Below are 21,411 nucleotides of genomic sequence, written 5' to 3' on the forward strand. Positions count from 1 at the left end.
AATCAACCCTCCTATAACGCGGTATTATTTAAGCTTTTGAAGGGAATTTATTTGAGTTTTGGCAGGATTCTAACTTTTAACTGGACATCAGGGGATGAAACTAGTATAGCATAAATAGGCCCAAATTAAGTAAATATATATTTTTTTAATTATACAAAAAAATCGATCCCTCCCAAAATAATAATTTGATTTAAATTTAAATACGATTTATGATATGCGGAAAGAGGGCTACATCAAAATAAAAATTTGTGGTTTGTAATTTTTTTTTAGTTTAAAAGCAAATTGCTCTGACAGGCCGCTATTTTTCATAATGAGATTTTTTTGTAAGAAAAACGATCATAATTCTGAAAAGGGGCCCCGAAATTTTTACCGCTTGGTGCCCCCACTTGGCTTGATCCGCCTCTGCTCTCCAGAGAGAAATTTCATGAAAATGTGTGTCTATCTTAGGATTGTTATTATTATTATACAGGATGTTTGAAAAATGATGGTCAATAATTTAAAGGCGAAAAGTATAAACTAAAATAAGCAAAAAAGTACCAGTGAACATCGGGCTGCAAATGAACCGTTTTCGAGATAATGAACATTTTCTGTTAAGATTCACCACTGACTATGGGAGCACTCTGGGAGGGTAGTCTGTATTGCTGAGACCTTGTACACACTGGATATAGTAGAGGTATACACTGGTATGACTTCAGTACACGCTCTTGCAGCGCAACCCTCCTTGTAGAAATTCCTGGATTGTGTTCTATTCTTTCTAACACACTTTGATCAACATCAGGTTTTATGCTTCTGGGCCTACCTGCTCGTACTCCATTTGCGAAGCACCCATGTTCTCTAAGGCGTTGATGTACCCTGATGAATTTGCGCCTGTTGGGCTGCCTTCGGCAGGGAAATACTTCTTGGTACAAACATGCTGCCTCGAGTGCACTTCCGTTGTTTTTACCATACATGAGATACATGTCCTCATACTCTTCGTTGCTTAACCTCTTTCCACGTTGACTATTCTTTGACAAGTACTAATATTCCTGCTATGTCTCAGAGCATTGAGAAAGGGGAAAGGGAGAGAATGAGCATAACCTACCCTAAACAAACAAATCAGTGGCGGATCCCTACTCTGTACAGTTCATCTTGTCAGTGGTGGATTTCGCCTAGCAATGTGCAATGTCTCAAAAACGATTCACGTAAGGACCCATATTACTAAGCTTTTTTGCATATTGTAGTCTGTACCGTTCATCTGATATAAGGAATGCCGAACTGGAATTTGGGGAGTACAATGTGACAGAAAGGATAGACAGGATAGGAAGGGACGAGGTGTTATGCTGTTAATTAAGAAAAACATAAAATCAAAAGAAGTGCATCCAGTTGATATAGATGAACAGTGCACTGTTGAGTCAGTTTGGTGTGACATAAGCACTGCGAAAGCAAAAATAAGAGTAGGAGTGTGTTATAGGCCTAATGACTCGAATGAGTACAATGAACAATTGTACAGAGAAATAGAGTGGGCTAGTAAATTGGAATGTCTTATAATGGGGGATTTCAACTTCCCAGATATTGACTGGAACTTGTGGGTTGGGCACTCACACACTAGTCAGACATTTGTGGATTTATTGGATGATTGTTTTCTGCAGCAGCATGTTCGAGAGGCAACCAGAGAAAGTAAAACTCGTGATCTGGTTATCAACAGTGATCATTCATGTATTAGTAATTTGCAGATAAAAGAACCACTAGGTGGCAGTGATCACAGTGTACTGACGTGGGATTTACTCAAAGATTTAATTACCATCAGGGGTAAAGGAAAGGGTTTTTGCTTCCGTAAAGGCGAGTACAGTGGTCTCCGACAGTTTTTAAATTCTGTACAGTGGAATCAACTGATGATGTTACCAACAGTAAATTCTAAGTGGGAAGCATTCAAGGAATTAATCGTGGATGCTACTAAAAGTTTGATACCTATTGAAAAATGAACTAATGAGACTCGTAACAGAGCAGAAAAATGCATGGGATGCATACAAATTACCACGTGACACAGAAGCCTATGATAGCTACAAGTTGATCTGTAACCAAGTTACAAAGGAGGTTAGGCAGGCGAAGGCAGATTACGAGAAATCCTTGGCAAAAGATGCTAAGAAAAACAGCAAGGATTTCTTTACTTATATAAACTCTAAAAGGAAGGGGATGAATCTGATAAAACAAACTGAATGAGTATTTTGCATTACATTCACACGTGAGGAATTATTAAGGTTTGAAAATGGCAGAAGGTTATCAAATTGTAGCAGGATACTTAATGATTTTGTAATAACTGAGAGCAAAGTGGAAGAGAAACTGTTGAAGTTAAACGTAAGAAAAGCACCTGGGGTGGATGGGATCTATCCAGTTATATTAAAGGAGGCGGCAAAGCAACTAAGCAAATCCTTAGCCATAATTACAAGAGCATCCTTGGACTCAGGGGAGGTTCCCACGGACTGGAGATGTGCAAATGTATCCCCAATTCACAAAGGGGGATCGAAGGGTGACACGAGTAATTACAGACCAGTTAGTTTAACTTCTGTTCCGGGTAAAATAATGGAGTCACTGGTTAAAGATGCATTGCAGGATCATCTAGACAAGACTGCAGCAATAATTAAGACACAGCATGGGTTTGTTAAGGGAAAGTCTTGTCTGACAAATTTGATAGGATATTATGATGTGGTTACAAAGGAACAGGATGCAAAAAATAATTTTGATATCATATATTTGGATTTCAGGAAAGCTTTTGACACTGTTGCGGATGGAAGACTATTGTACAAATTGGAGCAGAATGGTATTAAGAGTAAGTTGCTACAATGTAGAAAAGGATGGTTAAGTGGGAGAAGACAGAGGGTGGTAATCCATGGGTGCTGCTCTTCTTGGACTAATGTTATTAGTCGAGTCCCACAGGGTTCGGTGTTGGGTCCACTGTTGTTTTGTATATTTATCAATGATATTGATGAAGGTATATCAGGCTTAGTGTCGAAGTTTGCAGATGATACAAAGGTTGGCAGGGTTGTTAATGACAGTAATGGCAGTGTGCTACTGCAACAGGATCTTGATAATTTGGGCAGATGGACTAAGAAGTGGCAACTGAAGTTTAACCTTGACAAATGCAAAGTACTGCATATGGGTAGAAGTAACTCCAGAGAAACGTACCAACTGTGTGGTACTACACTTAAGGTGGTAGAAAATGATAAAGACCTGGGAGTAATTGTGCAGTCAGATATGAAGTTCTCTGAGCAATGCAGACAGGCTGCTAGGGCAGGTCATGGTGTTTTGTCAATGATATATAGGAATTTTGCTAGCAGGGAAAAGGAGGTGATTATCCCTCTGTATAAGGCAATGGTCAGGCCACGCCTTGAGTACTGCGTACAGGTCTGGAGGCCTCATTTTAGGAAGGATGTAGATTTACTTGAGCGTGTACAGAGAAGGGCAACAAGATTGGTGAGGGGAATGAAGGGATCCTCTTATCAAGAGAGGCTTAAATGCTGCAAATTACAGTGGCTGGAGACTAGGCACCTGCGCGGTGATCTGAGTGAGGTGTATAAGGCCTTGAATGGGTTCAGCACGCTGAAGTCTGATGGGATCCTTCCACTTGCTCAGATTACGAACCTAAGGGGGCATAAATTCAAATTAAGAAAAGACAGATGTAGATTAGATGTGCGGAAATTTGCCTTTAGCCAGCGGGTGGTTAATTGCTGTAACAAACTTCCATCTGTCGTTGGGAAGTTGATAGGTTGAAAAAATTTAAGGAGGAACTGGACAGGCATTTGGAGGGAATGGTGTGATTTTTTTTTTTTTTTTTTTTGGCTGATGCTGCATAAACTCATATATTTGCTTTCTTTCATCACATGCCACTACTACCACTACTACGACTACTACGACTACTACTACTACGACTACTACTACTACTACGACTACTACTACTACTACTACTACGACTACTACTGCTACTACGACTACTACTACTACTACTACTACTACTACCTTTAAATTATTGACCATCACATTTGAAACACCCTGTATAATACATAAACCCGTAGTTTAATACATAAACCCCTGTTTGTATGTGTAAATTGCATGTTTTCTCTTGTCGATTTTCCTGTTTTGCTGGACGTAAAAAACCTTAGTATCTACGCCTGCGATCGACTAACTAAGCCACGGAGCAAAAAAACCTCACTAAATTTCCTCACGTCATCCAAGGAATTCGAACCCGGCCTTTTCCATCCGGAAGAGGACGGTAACGATATCACTGTGCTATCTGTGCAGACGGAATCTTCGGATTAAAAAAAACAAATTATGATATTAAGGTCATCCGTAAATGATTACATCAATCCATATATTTAGCATTAGTAGAGGCATATGATGAAAGAAGCAAGTTTATAGAGCATCAGAAAAAAAAAAAATACATTCCCATTTCATCCACCCATTCACTCCAAATATTTGTCTAGAACTTTGTTAAGTTGTTGCCCTCACTACAACAGATGGAAGTTTGTTCCAACTATCAGCCACCCGCTGTCTAAAGGCAAATTTCCGCACATCTATTCTATAATTGTCTTTCCTCAATTTGAATTATGTTCCCTCAGGGGAGTAATCTGAGAAAGAGGAAGAATCCCATCAGCTTTGAGCTTGCTCAAACCGTTCAAAGCCTTATACAACTCAATTAGATAACATCGCAGGTGCCTAGTCTCCAGAAGCTGCAATTTGCAGAACTTAAGCCTTTCTTGGTGACAGCAACTCTTTGTTCCACTCACCAATCTCGTTGCCCTTCTCTGTACTCCTTCCAGCAGCTCTACATCTTTCCTAAAATGGGGCCTCCAGACCTATATACAGCAGTCAAATATTTATTTATTTTTTTTTTGTCATTTATTTTGTCTGTAAATTGTATGTGTTCCGTGGTCGATTTGGCTGTTTTGCTGATCGAAAAAAACTCCAGTTTCTGGGGGTAAAAAAACCTTGGTATCTACACGTGAGACCGTCCAACTCAGCTACGGAGTGAAAAAGCCCATTAAAGTTCGTCGGCTCGTCGATAAGACCCAAACCCGGCCTTTTCCACCCGGTGTGGAGAGGACAGTGACGATACCAGTGTGCTGCACGCGCAGACTGTATCTTAGGTTTTGCAGAGGCAGTGCCGGATTTGAACCCCCTCCTGTCCAGGATAATATTGTCCGCTCATGGGCACCCATCCCGAAATTATCGCTGAAACAATTGGTAACCCTATTCACAGCTTGTTCAGTGGTAGCCATCGTGACAGTAGGTGCAGTGTAAACCTGTCGAAGGTTAAGACTATCCTCCCGTTCTGTAGTCTTTAGTCGTGCCCCACTATTCATTTCCAAGCAGTCGTAACCTTGCTCAGCCATTATTGCCAATATCTGTGCATTTTGGTATTAACACTCCCTCGTTCCACCTCGCACGAAGTGAACTTCCAGACTCTCGAAGGTCCATGAGCCGCCCTCTGTCGAAGTCGCTAATATTGGTATCGAACATTACGTCTCGGTATTCTCTACAATCGTGTTGCCCTCTGAAGTCGATTCCCGCGAGAGAGAGAAGCCGGTTAACTCTGTAACACAGGCGTTGCTTTGAACTCCAATGATCTGTTCGTTCGTTTTTATATCAGACGTAGCTTCCTCTGGATTTGTCCCGTATTTAAATCACTTGTTATCTATATAATATCGGTGTAGATACACCATAGTTTACACTTCAATTTAAACTACGTATCCAATCTTGTTGCCCTTCACAATGAGATACCAGGTGGTGTATCTACACCGATATTATATAGTTAATTACTTAAAACCCATATATAATTATGCCTTGGGCATTTCAACTTTAAATGTATTATCTGTGCACCACTTGGTATCTCTCATATTGTGGAATCACTTCGGAACTGTGATGGCATGTTGCATTACCAAGGTACCTGCCCACCCACCGATGATAGGCTAACATCTTTGAAACGGTGTCGTCTGGGTGGTGGTATCCACTGAGAATAAATAAGTAGTCTTCTCTACTAGAGAAGTGTTATTTATTCAAAGTAGTGCAATACCTGGTATTCCGCTCTGAAGGAAGCCATAATATGGGATACAATTAAAACGATGCCTTTTACACTACATACGTAGTTTAAATTTATGGGTAAATTAAGCTGTATCTGCACCGATATTATATAGTTAATTTCTTAAAATCCATGTATAATTATGCCTTGTGCATTTAATCTTTAAATAAATTAAATCAATTGTATATCTCGGCGCAGCCAGCTCACCTGTCTGCTGATTTTCATGCCCTTCCGACCATTCCTTCTGGGTGCTGTAATTTCAACGTCACACAGTGTACACTGATAACTCATAATCGTATACTGGTGTAGTAGTGTATTTAGTGTCAAACGGTACCATGGGTTTTCCCCATCTTCGCGTACTATACAAAATTTGTACATTGTGCGTATGAAAGAGAACACTGTCAATGCCAGTGGTTTAAAAGTGTATGGATTTTTTATATGTGTAGTGTCGTGTACCGTTGTTCCTCTGGTCATTTAGCCGCTGGGCCCCTAATAGGTTTCAACGTTGTCCACACTCTTCCCCATGGAGACAGACCAGGTACACCAGTATTATAGTTGTGCAAAACTTAAGGACAAACACTATTTCTAAAGGTTTCAACCACAAAATCAGCTTGTGGCGATTGCATAACTGTGGCCATTCAGTAGAAAGCTGGTGCACATGAAAAGTTTGAATTGTTATGAGAAGGCTCACATAAACACATAAAAGCAGCAGTTCAGCAGTTATGTTCTTACATAGGTTCGATTGGTTTCATACAGTGCTACAGACAACGAAATGGCCAGTAGACAACATCTGGATAACTTTACCGAGGGTCAAATTATTGGGAAGCTCCAGGAAGGTCGATGGGCTACGAGTGTGGCTGCAGAATTCGGTATCGACCATAGCATCATCTCACGTGCGTCCTCGGCATTCAGAACGACAGGTACAGCTGTTCGAAAGACAATGGTGATCGTCCACGAAAAACTACGCCCAATGATGACCGCTATATACTCCTACAGGCCAAGAGGGACCGAAACCAAACAGCGAGACCCATTGCAAACCAGCTGCACAGGACGCAGGATATCGCGGTTTACTGTGGCCAGGCGACTCCACAAAGGTGGACTGTTTGCCCGACCGCCAGTACGCTGTGTCCCTTTAACACCTGCCTATCGGAGACATCGTTTACAGTGGTGCATCGAGGACAAGGACTAGACAGTAGCGCAATGGATTAAGGTACTCTTTACTGATGAGAGTAGATTCAGTCTCAGCAGCGATTCTGAACGTCAGCTAATCTGGCGAGATGTTCGCACACGGTATCACCCCTCAAACATCACCGAAAGGGATCGATATGGCGGGCGGTGTGGCCTCGTCTGGGGAGGCGTTATCTGGGATAGACGTACACAACTCCAGATACTGGGAGGCAGTACTGTAACCGGTGCACGCTACTGTACTGAGGTAATCCTTCCCCGTATACCTCTGTTCCGACGTTCCATTGGCCCCGTGTTTATGGATGATAACGTCACACCCCATCGCACTGCAGCTGTTGACATGCTTTTGAAAAGTAAGGACATTGTTCGTATCCAATGGCTTGCCCATTCCACCGATCTAAATCCCTTCGAACACATTTAGGACGTTCTATGGAGAAGCCTAGCCACATGTCCACACTCACCAGAAAATATTCACCAGTTGAAGATGGCGCTGACAGAGGAATGGACGATGTTACCGCAAGAACTTATTATTATTATTATCAGCCGTATGGTGCAAGGAAGACTAAGGCTTATGCTGCACCAGCGAAAAAAAAATCCCAAGTTACCCTGAGAGAGAGAGAGAGAGAGAGAGAGAGAGAGAGAGAGAGAGAGAGAGAGAGAGAAGAATGATGATATCCAGCTTAGGACCCTGGGTGTTCCAAGCCCATACTCACCAGATATGAGCCCCTGGGATAGATCAACAATATTGTTCTAAGTATGGACAGGCGGTGCAAAGCCTGCATCGACATTAGGGGTGGTCATATCTTCTACTGAGGACCACCTCTTCCCTTTGTTCCATCTTTGGCAGAGATGCATCTGTAACATAGCAGCCAGTGCTATGTTGCCATTTTTGAATAAAGTCCCCGTGTACCGTTTTGTTTCCGTTGTTATGTTGATGTTGTTTCCTTCTTCATTTCTGTACCTCATGAGGTTCCTTTGGTATGCTTTTCCCTTATCCAGACATTCGTATGAGAAGCTTCAGGTGAAAATCTGACTGGTCCTTAAGTTTTGCACACCAGTGTAGTTGCTTTTATGCTTAAAAATAATAATTTGTATTTTACAACTTTAACCTTGTTTTTCTCCTCTATCGGAGCATTTTCAATTATAATGCTACACGAAATCCATTCCGGTAGTGGCGTTGTATACAGCACAGAGTAGTAAGTTTTCTTACTTTTTTGTGGGTATACAGAATGGTGGTTGTATAAGTTTCATATTGGAATGGTTGATGGCTTTTGACTCTATACATTGAAATATTATTATTTAAGTATGTACTGCATGGCTTATTAGGTTAAGTTGATTGTTCGTTAGAATTCTTGTTTAATGTGAAGAAATTTAACAGTTTTTAAAATCATTACAGCTTGGCTAACATACTTAACTTGGGTGTGCCGGTTTTTGTTATTAAGCTTATACGCTGAGTAAAGACAATAACTAAATTTATAATTTATTTTAAAAATATGATAATTGTTATTGGCCCAACTCCAATTTGTACAGTAGTCTTCCATCCGCAACACTGTCAAAAGCTTTCCTGAAATCCAAATATATGATATCAAAATTATTTTTTGCATCCAGTTCCTTTGTAACCACATCGTAATCCCCTATCAAATTCGTCAGACAAGACTTTCCCTTAACAAACCCATGCTGTGTCTGAATTATTGCTGCAGTCTTGTCTAGATGATCCTGCAATGCATCTTTAACCAGTGACTCCATTATTTTACCCGGAACAGAAGTTAAACTAACTGGTCTGTAATTACTCGTGTCACCCTTCGATCCCCCCTATGTGAATTGGGGATACATTTGCACATCTCCATTCCGTGGGGACTCCCCCCTTGAGTTTTCACTGACTGGAACTTGTGGGTTGATCACTCTCACACTAGTAAGGCTTTTGTGGATTTATTGGATGATTGTTTTCTGCTCTTGATCTGGTAATCAGCAGTGATCATTCGTGTATTAAGAATTTGCAGATAAAGGAACCACTAGGTGGCAGTGACCACAGTGTACTGATGTGGTATTTACTTAAAGTTGGAAGCATTCAAGGAATTAATCATGGAAGCTAATAAAAGTTTCATACCTATTAAGAAATATTGTTCAAAGTTTAGCCCTAAATGGTTATCAAATGAACTAATGAGACTCGTGACAGAGAAGAAAAATGCATGGAATGCATATAAATTATCAGGCGACACAGAAGCCTATGCCAGATATAAGCTAGTCTATAATCAGGTCACAAAGGGGTTAGGCAGGCGAAGGCAGATTACAAGAAATCTTTGGCAAAAGATGCCAAGTAAAACAGCAAGGATTTCTTTATTTATAAAACTCTAAATCTAAAACTCTAAATTTTATAAATCTACGGATGGTATATGAATTATATGGATTATAAATCTAAATCTCCTCAGATAGCAAAAAAACTGAATGAGTATTTTGCATCTGCATTTACACATGAGGCGTTATTAAGGTTTGAAAATGCCAGATGGTTATCAAATTGTAGCAGGGTGCTTAATGATTTTAGCATTAGCAAAGGCGTTTGATGCAAGAAAGCAAGCTTATGCAGCATCAGCCAAAAAAAATAAATAAATAAAAATTAACCACTTCCACTTCACCCCTCTGTTCGTTCAAAATACCTGTGCAGCTGAGCCTTAAACTTAGCATTAGCATTAGTAGAGGCATATGATGCAAGAAAGCAAGCTTATTCAGCATCAGCCAAAAAAAAAAAAAAAAGAAAAACCAACCACTACTCCCATTTCACCCCTCCGTTCGTTCGAAATACCTGTCCAGCTGAGCCTTACATTTGTTTAGGCTATCAACTTCAACAACAAGCGATGGGAGTCTATTCCACCAACCAACCACCCGCTGGTTAAAGGCAAATTTCCTCACGTCTATCCTACATCTGTCTTTTCTCAATTTGAATTTATGCCCTCTCAGGTGATTATTCTGAGCAAAAGGAAGAATCCCATCAGCATTGAGCATGCTCAAACTATTCAAGGCTTTATACACCTCTATCAGATCACCTCGCTGGTGCCTAGTCGTCCCCAGACACTGTAATTTGCAAAACTTAAGCCTTTCTTCGTAAGAGCACCCCTGTGTTCCATTCACTAATCTTGTTGCCCTTCTCTGTACTCGTTCCAGCATCTCTACATGCTTCTTGAAATGAGGCCTCCAGACCTGTATACAGTACTCTAGGTGTGGCCTGACCATTGCCTTATACAAGGGAATAATCACCTTATCCCTGCTAGAAAAATTCCTATATATCATCGACAATACACCATGAGCTACTCTTGCAGCCCATCTGCACTGCTCAGAAAACTTCATATCTGCCTGCACAACCACCCCCAGGTCCCTTTCATTCTCTTCCACTGTCAGTGTAGTACCACAGAGTTGATACGTTGCTCTTGGCTTGCTGTTTCCCATATGTAGTACTTTACATTTGTCAATGTTAAACTTCATTTGCCACCCCTCAGCCCATCTGCTCAACCTTTCCAGATCCTGTTGCAGTAGCATAGTGTCAGTAGTGTCCTTGACAACCCTGCCAACCTTCATATCGTCTGCAAACTTGGACATTAAGCTTGATATACCATCATCAATATCATTTATAAATACAGAAAACAATAATGGACCCAATACTGAACCCTGGGGGACTCTACTAATAACATTAGTCCACGATGAGCAGTGTCCATTGATTACTAGTCTCTGTCTTCCCCCCCCCCCCTCAACCACCCCTTTATCCATAGCAGCAATTTGCCTCCAATGCCACACTGCTCCAATTTGTGCAGCAGTTTTCCATGTGCAACAGTATCAAAAGCCTTTCTAAGATCCAAGTATATAATATCAAAGTTATTCCCTGCATCATAGTATCCAATCAAATTGGTCAGGCAAGACTTCCCCTTAACAAAACCATGCTGTGTCTGAGCTATAACAAGTCTTGTCTAGATGATCCTGCGGTGCTTCTTTAACCAGTGCCTCCATTAATTAATTCCATTTTGTATAACTGAGAGAAAAGTGGAGAAGAAATTGTTGAAGTTAAACCTAAGAAAGGCACTTGGAGTGGATGGGATCTATCCAGTTATATTAAAGGAGGCGGCAACGGAAGTAAGCAAACCCTTAGCCATAATTATGAGAGTATCCTTGGACTCAGGGGAGGTCCCACGGACTGGAGGGCTAGCTGGGTGGGTAAAGTGCCTGCCTGGCAACCCAAAGGTCGCGGGTTCGATTTTCGCCTCGGGCTTGGATCAATGTACTGCAAAACCTTGGGAGGTGCATTATGGCCACAGAAGCCTATGTGCTAACAACTACCAAAAAAAAAAAAAAATGGACTGGAGATGTGGAAATGTATCCCCAGGTCACAAAGGGGGGGGGTCGAAGGGTGACACATGTATTTACAAACCAGTTAGTTTAACTTCTGTTCCGGTTAAAATAATAGAGTCACTGGTTAAAGATGCATTGCAGGATCATCTAGAAAAGACTGCAGCAATAATTCAGACACAGCATGGGTTTGTTAAGAGAAAGTCTTGTCTGACAAATTTGATAGGATATTATGATGTTGTTACAAAGGCACTGGATGCAAAAAATAATTTTGATATCATATACTTGCATTTCAGGAAAGCTTTTGACACTGTTACGCATGAAAGACTACTGTACAAATTGGATCAGAATGGTATTAAGGGTAAGTTGCTACAATGGATAAAAGGATGGTTGAGTGGGAGAAGACAGAGGGTGGTAATCAATGGGTGCTGCTCTTCGTGGACTAATGTTATTAGTGGAGTTCCACAGGTTTCGGTGTTGGGTCCACTTTTGTTTTGTACATTTATCAATGATATTGATGAAGGTAAAATGGCTTAGTGTCGAAGTTTGCAGATGATACAAAGGTTGGCAGGGTTGTTAATAACAGTAATGGCAGTGTGCTACTGCAACAGGATCTAGAAAATTTGGGTAGTTGGGCTGAGAAGTGGCAACTGAAGTTTAACCTTGACAAATACAATGTACTGCAATATGGGTAGAAGTAACCCCAGAGAAACGTACCAGGTGGTAGAAAATGAAAAAGACCTGGGAGTAATTGTGCATTCAGATATGAAGTTTTCTGACAATGCACACAGGCTGCCAGGTCAGGTCAGGTCATTGGGTTTTGTCTTCTTCTTCTTCTTTGGTCCTTAGCTGGCAGCTGGGGGAGGCGGTTGGCCACGCAACCAGTATGCTGCTGTAGGTGCCGCAGGGTTTCGGATTTGCTCTGTGATGTTCTTCCATACCTTACGATCAATGGCGTCAGTCCTGGCCTGGTTAAGGTCGAGACGTCGGCTCTTCAAGTCATTTTCCACTTGCTTGGCCCACGTTTTCCTAGGCGCGGTCCGTTGGATGCTCCATTGGGTGGGTCGTTGTCTCCAAAGGAGTCTGGATGGTATTCTGTTCGTGCCCATTCTACATACGTGGCCAAACCATCTAAGCCTTCGCTTCTGGATTTGGTCGGCAATGGTTGGTTGCTGTTGGCATCTGGCGCGGATGGTATCATTAGTGATGCGGTCGCGAAGAGAGATGCCCAAGATCTGCCGCAGGCATCGCATTTGGAATACCTCAAGTTTGTTCAAATCTAACTTGAGACAAATCCATGTTTCCGATCCGTAAAGAAGAATGGGCAGGATCAAAGTCCGGAAGAGTCGGATTTTAGTCTTTGTGGAAATGTTGGTCCTCTTCCACAGACACCATTTGAGCGAGGCGAACGCAGTGGCCGCCTGTCCAATTCTGCTGTGGATTTCCATGGTGGATGCAACTTTCTTCTCCTGGACCAGCGACCCAAGGTATTTAAAGTCCTGCACTTGCTCGATCTGGACGCCTTCGAGATAGATGGTGGCTTGCGACCCATCTGTTGTCAGGGCCTTTGTCTTACCAGCATTGATCTTCAAACCGTATGGCCGGGCAATGCGGGCAATGTCGTAGAGGATGTCCGTGGCTTCAGCGTCGTTACTGGCAAGGATAGCACTATCATCAGCAAACATCAGGTCAGTCACATAGTGACCCTTGTCATATTGTATGCCCTGTCTGTTTCTGAATGCTTGCCTCATAATGGCGTCGACCACGATGTTGAAAAGCAACGGGGAGGCTACATCCCCTTGGCGGACTCCAGTTTGGATGGTAAATTCCTCAGATAAATCGTTCTGGATGCGCACCTGGCTGGTTAAACCGTTGTATGCAGTTTGGAGGAGTGTGATGACTTTTCGAGGTACATGTTCAACCTCTAGTAGTTTCCATAAGGCAGGCCGGTGGACACAGTCGAAAGCAGACTTAAAGTCAATGAAAACAATGACGGTTCGCTGTCCACACCGGATCCTCTCCTCCATCAGCTGACGAATGGCAAAGATTTGATCACAGCATCCTCGCCCGGGTCTAAATCCTGCCTGTTCTTCTCGACTGGTTTGCTCGCGATGTTTTTGCAGTCTTGACTGGATGATCTTCATAAAGACCTTTCCGATGATGGAAAGGAGGCTGATGCCACGGTAGTTCTTGCAGTCCCGGTTATCACCTTTCTTGTGGATCGGTACGATAATGGCTTTCCTCCATGTTAGCGGAATTTGTTCAGTGCACCAGATGGTTTTGAGGAGCGAGTGTAGTCGGCGAAGCAGCACATCTCCCCCGGCTTTGATCGCTTCTGTGGTGACTTGGTCCACTCCTGGTGCCCTGCCATTCTTCAGGGATTGTATGGCTGCTTTCACTTTTTCTACTGTAGGCTCAACATCGACCATGGAGACCTCAGGGGGGTCGATCAAGAGTGCTGTTGCTGGCGGTCCCTGAGGTAGGTCGTGATTATACAAAGCTTTGAAGAATTCACTCCACCGTTGCAGGTGTTCGGATGGTGATCGCACGAAGGTCCCATCAGCATTCTTGATGTTGTCACTAGTCAATTTGGTCTTTCCACTCAGACATCTGAGGGTGCGGTAGAGAGTGCGGTACTCGTTCTTGGATGCCGCCACTTCAAGATCGTCTGCCACTTGGTTCCAGTACGCTTCTCTTTCTGCTGTCATTCTTTGTCGGACTTCTCGGTTTAGCTGCCGGTACCATTCAAAGTCGACCAACTTTGCCTGTTTCCGTTTGTCCACGAGGTCGAGGCACTCGTCTGATATCCATGGTTGCGTTCGACGTCGGGCAGGTGGACATAGGGGCTTGGCACATTCCAGGATGGCATCAGAGATCTGCTTTTCTTCTTCATTTGGGTTTTGTCAATGATATATAGGAATTTTGCTAGCAAGGAAAAGGAGGTGATTGGCCCTCTATATAAGGCAATGGTCAGGCCATGCCTTGAGTACTGTGTACAGGCTGGAGGCCTCATTTTAGGAAGGATGTAGATTTGCTTGAGCATGTACAGAGAAGGGCAACAAGATTGATGAGGGGAATGAAGGGCAGAACTTAAGCCTCTCTTACCAAGAGAGGCTTAAGTTCTGCAAATTGCAATGGCTGGAGACTAGGCACCTGTGCGGTGATCTGATTGAGGTGTATAAGGCCTTGAATGGGTTGTGCACGCTGAATTCTGAAGGGATTCTTCCACTTGTTCAGGTTACGAACCTAAGGGGGCATAAATTCAAATTAAGCAAAGACAGATGTAGAATAGATGTGCGGAAATTTGACTTTAGCCAGTGGGTGGTTAATTGCTGGAACAAACTTCCATCTGTTGTTGTGGAAGTTGATAGGTTAAATAAATTTAAGGAGGAACTGGACAAGCATTTAGAGGGAATGGTTGTGTGAATTTTTTTTTTTTTTTTGGCTGATACTGCATAAGCTTATACACTTGCTTACTTGCATCACATGCCACTACTACTACTAAATCCCCTCACCCATGCTCGTAGGTTCGAGAGTTGACGTCAGTTCACAATGAGAATGTTCATGCACTTTAACAGAAATGTGTTTTTTGTGTTCCCGGACACTGGATTTGTGGTCGCACATTACCAGATGATTATCAGCACATTATTAGAGGCCTCCGTAGCCGAGTCGTCAGGAGCAGGAGTGCAGTAGCACGCGCTCTTTGAGTAGACCGGGGTTCAAGCCCCTGACTGCTGAATACGGTTGATCTGCCAACCCACACTGGACCAGCGTGGCAGATTATGGTTTCCCTCAGCATGAATTGTTGAGGAGGCTTCCATCCTGCAGTGGGTTGATAATGGCTGCCCTTTACCTTTTTTTTTTATTACCAGACAATTTCACAAGAATTAAAAATGAGAACTGCTCATGCACATCAACAGAAATTACTTTCGCTTTTGTGGGTACTGCTGCCCCCACAACCCTGCTACTATAAAGAGAACCTGAGACTAAAAAAAAAAAAAAAACTCACCTCACCAGTCTTCACATACTGGTGAGTACACAGATTTTCGCATGCCAGCTGGTACACAAAAACTTGTATTCCGAAGCTATCAAATTCTCAAATTCACACTCGTACACCATTTAATTACAATCTTACAACCGTCTTTTTGCAAACCGTGAACAGTGGGTAACAATAACACACAATAACCGAGCAGCACAATGACCACTAAACAACAGCACGATAATTTCACATTTCCCATATGGGGAGATCAGCCTTATCTTTTTTGTTCATTGACCCTTCCCTTCACCTATTAGTGAGAAGATTGGGAAAGCAGTGAGTGGGCTGAGTCTCCACTGGTCAATCGCTGCCTCTCCCCCGACACTCTGGAGGGTGCACCCGTAACTGAATTTCAGTTGAAGTTACTTTTATAAAGAAAAGTGGAATCTTACAGATAATAATTTTTAAAATTCAATTAATATAATTAAAATTTAATTACATTTATGGAAACAAAGGTGCATTTTTGAAAGTTGGATGCGGGTTTCAAAATTCCTATTTGCGCTTCTGTTGGGCTGATACATAATACTTTCCTGGGTGGTATTTAATTTTGGTAAGCACGAAGTATCGCTTTCACTGCTTTAACCGGCAATTGCTCCCCCCCCCCCTCCATTGGACTGATTGTTGTTTTACATTTTCATTGGCCCATTGAGTTATTTGTTTTGTGTTGTTAGTTTTAGACAAACAAGGCCCGTCAAAAGATCAACTGCATGCTTACTGAAATATATAAATAAAAGCACGGTGTGAAATTGCTGCCAGTATTGTTAATTTTTTATGTATGTGCATTCATGCAAAAGACTGCAGGATTTATTATAAAATATTTTATTTAAAAGGTGAAAAAAATGCAAATAAAAGCAAATGGTACAAAAATCAAAATGCTCCAGTGTCACTGACAGTGGGGTTTGGATGTCGCAATAGAAAGATAGTTTTCTTCAAAAGAATTTTTGCAACCTTGAATTGACTATCATAAGCAGTTGCATTGCAGGCACTATCAAATAAATCTGGAAAGCTTCGCTGATCTCTTCACCTGTGTGTATAGCCAATTGTTGAGACAGCACGTAATGTTTCATTGGTCAAGTATGAGGCATAGTAGCTTGTTTTGTAATAGTTATAATCCCAGGTAATGTCTGGTTTTTGCAGTTGGCCATAAACATGGGTTAAGAGACCTGTGAAGGTTTCCAGATTTATTTGGCAGTCACCACAATGCACTGTTACACACAATTGATTTTAAAGGATAATTATTTCAAAGATAAGAATTCTTTTGAAGAAAATTTTTTATCTATCTTCTACTAGGCCACCCAAATCCTAATGTCAGTGATGCAACAATATTTAGATTTTGCACCACACATTATTTTTATTATTATTATTATTATTATTATTATTATTAATAGCCATATGATGCAAGGAAGCCTGAGGCTTATGTTGCACCAGCCAAAAAAAATTCCCGAGTTACCCTGAGAGAGAGGAATCACCAAGGAAGAGAAGAATGATGATATCCAGCTTAGTACCCTGCATTTTCCAAGCCCATACTCACCAGATGTGAGCCTCTGGGGTAAACATAATAACAGACTATGTTAAGTTTTTTTAAATAAAATCTGTTTGCGAATAAAATACTTGTCTACACACTGTTACAACACAACAAACAACTGGATAATAGTGACAATGAAACTGGATAATAGTAACATTTCTGACTGTTGGTTAACCGTTTCAACAGCGGAACTGATACTTCACGTTTGCATTAAATTTCTACCCTAGACAAAATACGTAGTGCTGATTCTGTGGTGCAAGCAATGCAGCTGAGCTGGGGCCTGAGCTTTGGGAGGGGATAATTGCCTATCATTTATTTTGCTAACTCACAAAATTCAGGCTCAGTGTTATCTTGTTCTGTTTTCAATTCATTTTTGTTCATGATGTTTATGGGTATCCATTTGGTGCCACCACAAATTTTCTATGGAATTAATATTTCAGAGCATATCAAATCCTTTAGAGCATGGCTGCCTAATGCGGAATCCTTAGTATGTCCAGCTTATGACGAAAACCAGCAACCACCTTTTCTGAGATTGTGTTTGGAGAAAATACTTTCCTTTCTTCTCTTGCCTTATACTTTTGAAATAATATTATATTATTGAAAATAATTAAAATTCAAACCACTTTAAAAATTTTCCTATAAATTTGTGCAATCAAATTTATTAAATAGAGGCAGTCAAAGTTCATTTAAATTTACTTTCATCCATAAAATTTTTTTTCCGGAACTTTAAAATTTCTGAAATGTAGCTTTGAGGCCTGTTCTTCTTATTGATTTAGTTCTATTCTAGCTACTTATTATAATTATATTTTATAAAAAATCTTATGGTTTTTGCTAAAATGTCACAATGAGTACTTATTTTTCGGTTTTCATCCATTTTGTCACAAATCATTCATCATATTCATTTAAAAAATCTTTGGATTTCATTTTTGGCTTATCAGCAATATGAGTTCCCTTATGTTGGTATGTTTTGATTTCACATTGTAATAAAGAAAATAGCAGTTTTCTTAATTTAGTGATCTATTCTTGGTTTTCCTGCTCATTATAGAACTTTACATTGGAATTTTAATACTCACTTGTGAACAAAGTTTGTTAATGGTTTATAAATGTCAACTGATATACATGTGTATGTGCCATTTGTAATGCCTTTTATGGATTAATTTATTTGGATGTTTGATGTACAAATAACCAGGAGAACTAACATTTTTCATTTTATTATATAACAGTGTTTATATTTCATTTGAAATGTATTATTTGTATGTATATCTGCAGGGACTGTTGTAGATTACCTAGGGCACTGGTGTACATTAAATACTCTTCACAGGCTTGCAAAGTATTTTAATATACACTAGAGCAGTGGCTACCGTAGCCGAGTGGGCAGGAGCGGGAGTGCAGTAGCACACGCTCTTTGAGTAGACCGGGGTTCAAGCCCCTGACTGCTGAATACGGTCGATCTGCCAACCCGCATTGGACCAGCGTGGCAGATTATGGTCCATTTCCCTCAGCATGAATTGTTGAGGAGGCTTCCATCCTGCAGTGGGTTGATAATGGCTGCACTTTTTAGAGCAGTGGCTCCCAAACTGAGATCTATGGACCCCTTCAAAAATCAAAAAAAAAAAGTTTGCGGACCCCTACATATAAACACATTACTTAATACCCCTTCTGTATGTTTCGTGAACCCTCTGGAACTGGTTTACAGATCCGCAGTGGTCCACAGACCCCAGTTTGGGAAACACTGCACTAGAGAACTCCGCCTCCCTTCTCGCTTTGCTCGCCAACAAAACTTTTCTATGTAAAATGTGGTAAAACGTAAAGTGCAGCCATTATCAACCCACTGCAGGATGGAAGCCTCCTCAACAATTCATGCTGAGGGAAATGGACCATAATCTGCCACGCTGGTCCAGTGCGGGTTGGCAGGTCAACCGTATTCAGCAGTCAGGCCTGAACCCCGGTCTACTCAAAGAGCGTGTGCTACTGCACTCCCGATCCTGGCTATGGAGGCCGCTGTAAAATGTGGTATGACATAGTAAGCCAAACCTTTTCTAAATTTTTTTTTTTTTTATGTGAACCCCAAACACGAGAGGTATTAGAACCTATAGTACTTAGTACCATGCTTGGGTTAAAATGGGTTGAAGGAGAAGCATGGGGGGAGGGGGATGCCGGAAACTGCTCTAGAGACTAAACATGGGTTTCACCAAGACATACCTGTCAAAATGCACTGATCGATATCTAATCAGTAAATTACCTATGTAATTATTTACCTGTGCATTGGTAGTGATGTAATTGCCCAGCCCATTTGTACCACGTGACCTGTATCCCTCTTCTCCCATTGGCTATCCCACCACGTGGCATTCTCGAGGTCAAATAACTATTACTATGTAATTATTTACCCGCATCTACATAGCACTTAGGAAAAGGCCTTTTGCTTCGTGTTCCATAATGCCCGAGGAATATTGTTGCATACGAAAGAGCAGGACTAAAATATTTACAAATATACAAACTATATCGGAACGATGGGTCTCTTCATCAGCTGACATTAATATGTAAAAAATGTTACAATGGAACATCAGATGATGTCGGACGTGGTCAGGTTTTAGACAGTGAAGCACGTGCACAAGGTTGGTGAACGTTATGGAGGCAGTTGTCTTGCAATGTGACAAACGTTGGCATGCATCCCACGTACGTGCTCTGTATTGTCAGCATCAAGTGTCTGATTCTGCCTAGTAACCCATTTATGTTCCTTCCCTTTAAGGGACCTACCTGTTTATAAGTACAGTCCCACTATCAGGACTGTACTTATAAACAGGCACATGAGGTGCTAGCCTTGGGTCTCATCATAACCTTAGGGGGGGGGCCTCACATGGCCTCCATAATCTCAATTTTTTAAAGCAAAATTAGTAATTACACTAATTTGTCTACTTATTTGTGTATTACGCTTTATTGTTGTTGGGCTCACCTGTAGCTCAGTGCTAACGCTCATGTCTTCGGTGCAGGCGACCCAAGTTCGTTTCTGATGGGGCCCCAAATTTATGATGTTCACCCAGCATCATGATGTGAAATGTGGAGCTACTTGTGAAAGGGCAGCAGACACTGGTCATGAAAGCCAGAAACACCACGATAGAAGTCAATTCACTGGCCATGTGATGACCCACCAAAGCTGTATGGCACATCATTGTCCTGGTCATCATACCCTCATGAGCTGATGCGACACAGAGTTTAGTTCAGTACAGTTCTTTATATTTCGCAGTATTGCAATGTTTGTGTTTAAATTGAGTGGTAAAAATAATTGTTTTTTTTTGATTCTGGTATTTTTAAAGGTGGCTCCGCAAGAGCTTAGCGCCTTGGGGCCTGAGAAGTGTAAGTACGGTCCTGCCCAATATAGTACAGGTATGATTGTAAATAATCATAAAATGAGCCATTTGTTTCTTTTTCAAACAAAGTGCATCTGCCACCAGTATATATTAAGCTGAGAATAGTGTAACAATTTGATAAGGAAATAGAGAAATAGGGAAGCCGTTTTGAGGCATATTGTTTCAAAATTTCATGAAATAAATTATTCTCTACTCTGTACTGCTGCTTTCAACAGACCACAAATCAGAGAGCTACTGCAAAAATGCAAATGGTGTGTTTGTGCTACTTTCTGATGTATTATCCTGGCGACCTGAGCATGTCTGTGAGTGTCCTTTTTCTAGGTGATAACCCATCATCCTGATGTGCTGGATTGTTTTTGGGGACAGGTAGCATCGTCAACAGATGTCGTCTTTCACTCCAGGGTCCGTGTATTTCCTGTAGTTTTGCTGTTCATTACTTGGTCTTGGTTGGTGAGCATTAATCCTTTGTCCTCAGGGCATCAACAAAAAAAAAAAAAAATCTCATTTCACCTGTCCATTCACTCCAAAAGTTTGTATTGGACCCTTATGTAATGGATGTGGGATAGTATTAGATAACATAGTTGAAGTTGCAGATGAACTCAACAGTTACTTTGCATCGATATTTACATAAAAAAAAACCCTTTGTGTCAATGAGATATTATGGAAGTGAAATTGAAAAAAATGTAATTAATGATGTTGAAATTTCAAATGATTATTTAATGAGACCTTTTGCTGCCATGGTTCCTCCAGCTCTCCATCCTGCCTAAAATGAGGCCTCCAGACCTGAATGCAGCAGTCAAGGAGTGGACTGACCATTACCTTATACAAAGGGATAATCACCTCCTTATCCTTGCTAGCAAAATTCCTGCATATCATTGACAAAAACCCATGAGCTGGCCTGGCTACCTGTCTC

The 21,411-nt window shown here is 41.3% G+C and overlaps 1 protein-coding gene across 1 annotated transcript in view; it reads left to right on the forward strand.

Moving 5' to 3' along the window:
* Nucleotides 1-8,435: 8,435 nt before the first annotated feature.
* LOC150079231 (uncharacterized) overlaps nucleotides 8,436-21,411 on the forward strand; it is a 31,550-nt gene continuing 18,574 nt past the window's right edge. Inside the window, exon 1 of the mRNA XM_090382531.1 lies at nucleotides 8,436-8,540. The gene's annotated coding sequence lies outside the window, so the exon portion shown is untranslated. The remainder of the gene's footprint in view (nucleotides 8,541-21,411) is intronic.

Source organism: Mastigoproctus giganteus, chromosome 10 (genome assembly GCF_048544385.1).
Source record: "Mastigoproctus giganteus isolate SK-2022 chromosome 10, ASM4854438v1, whole genome shotgun sequence".
NCBI classification, from domain to species: Eukaryota; Metazoa; Arthropoda; class Arachnida; order Uropygi; family Thelyphonidae; genus Mastigoproctus; species Mastigoproctus giganteus.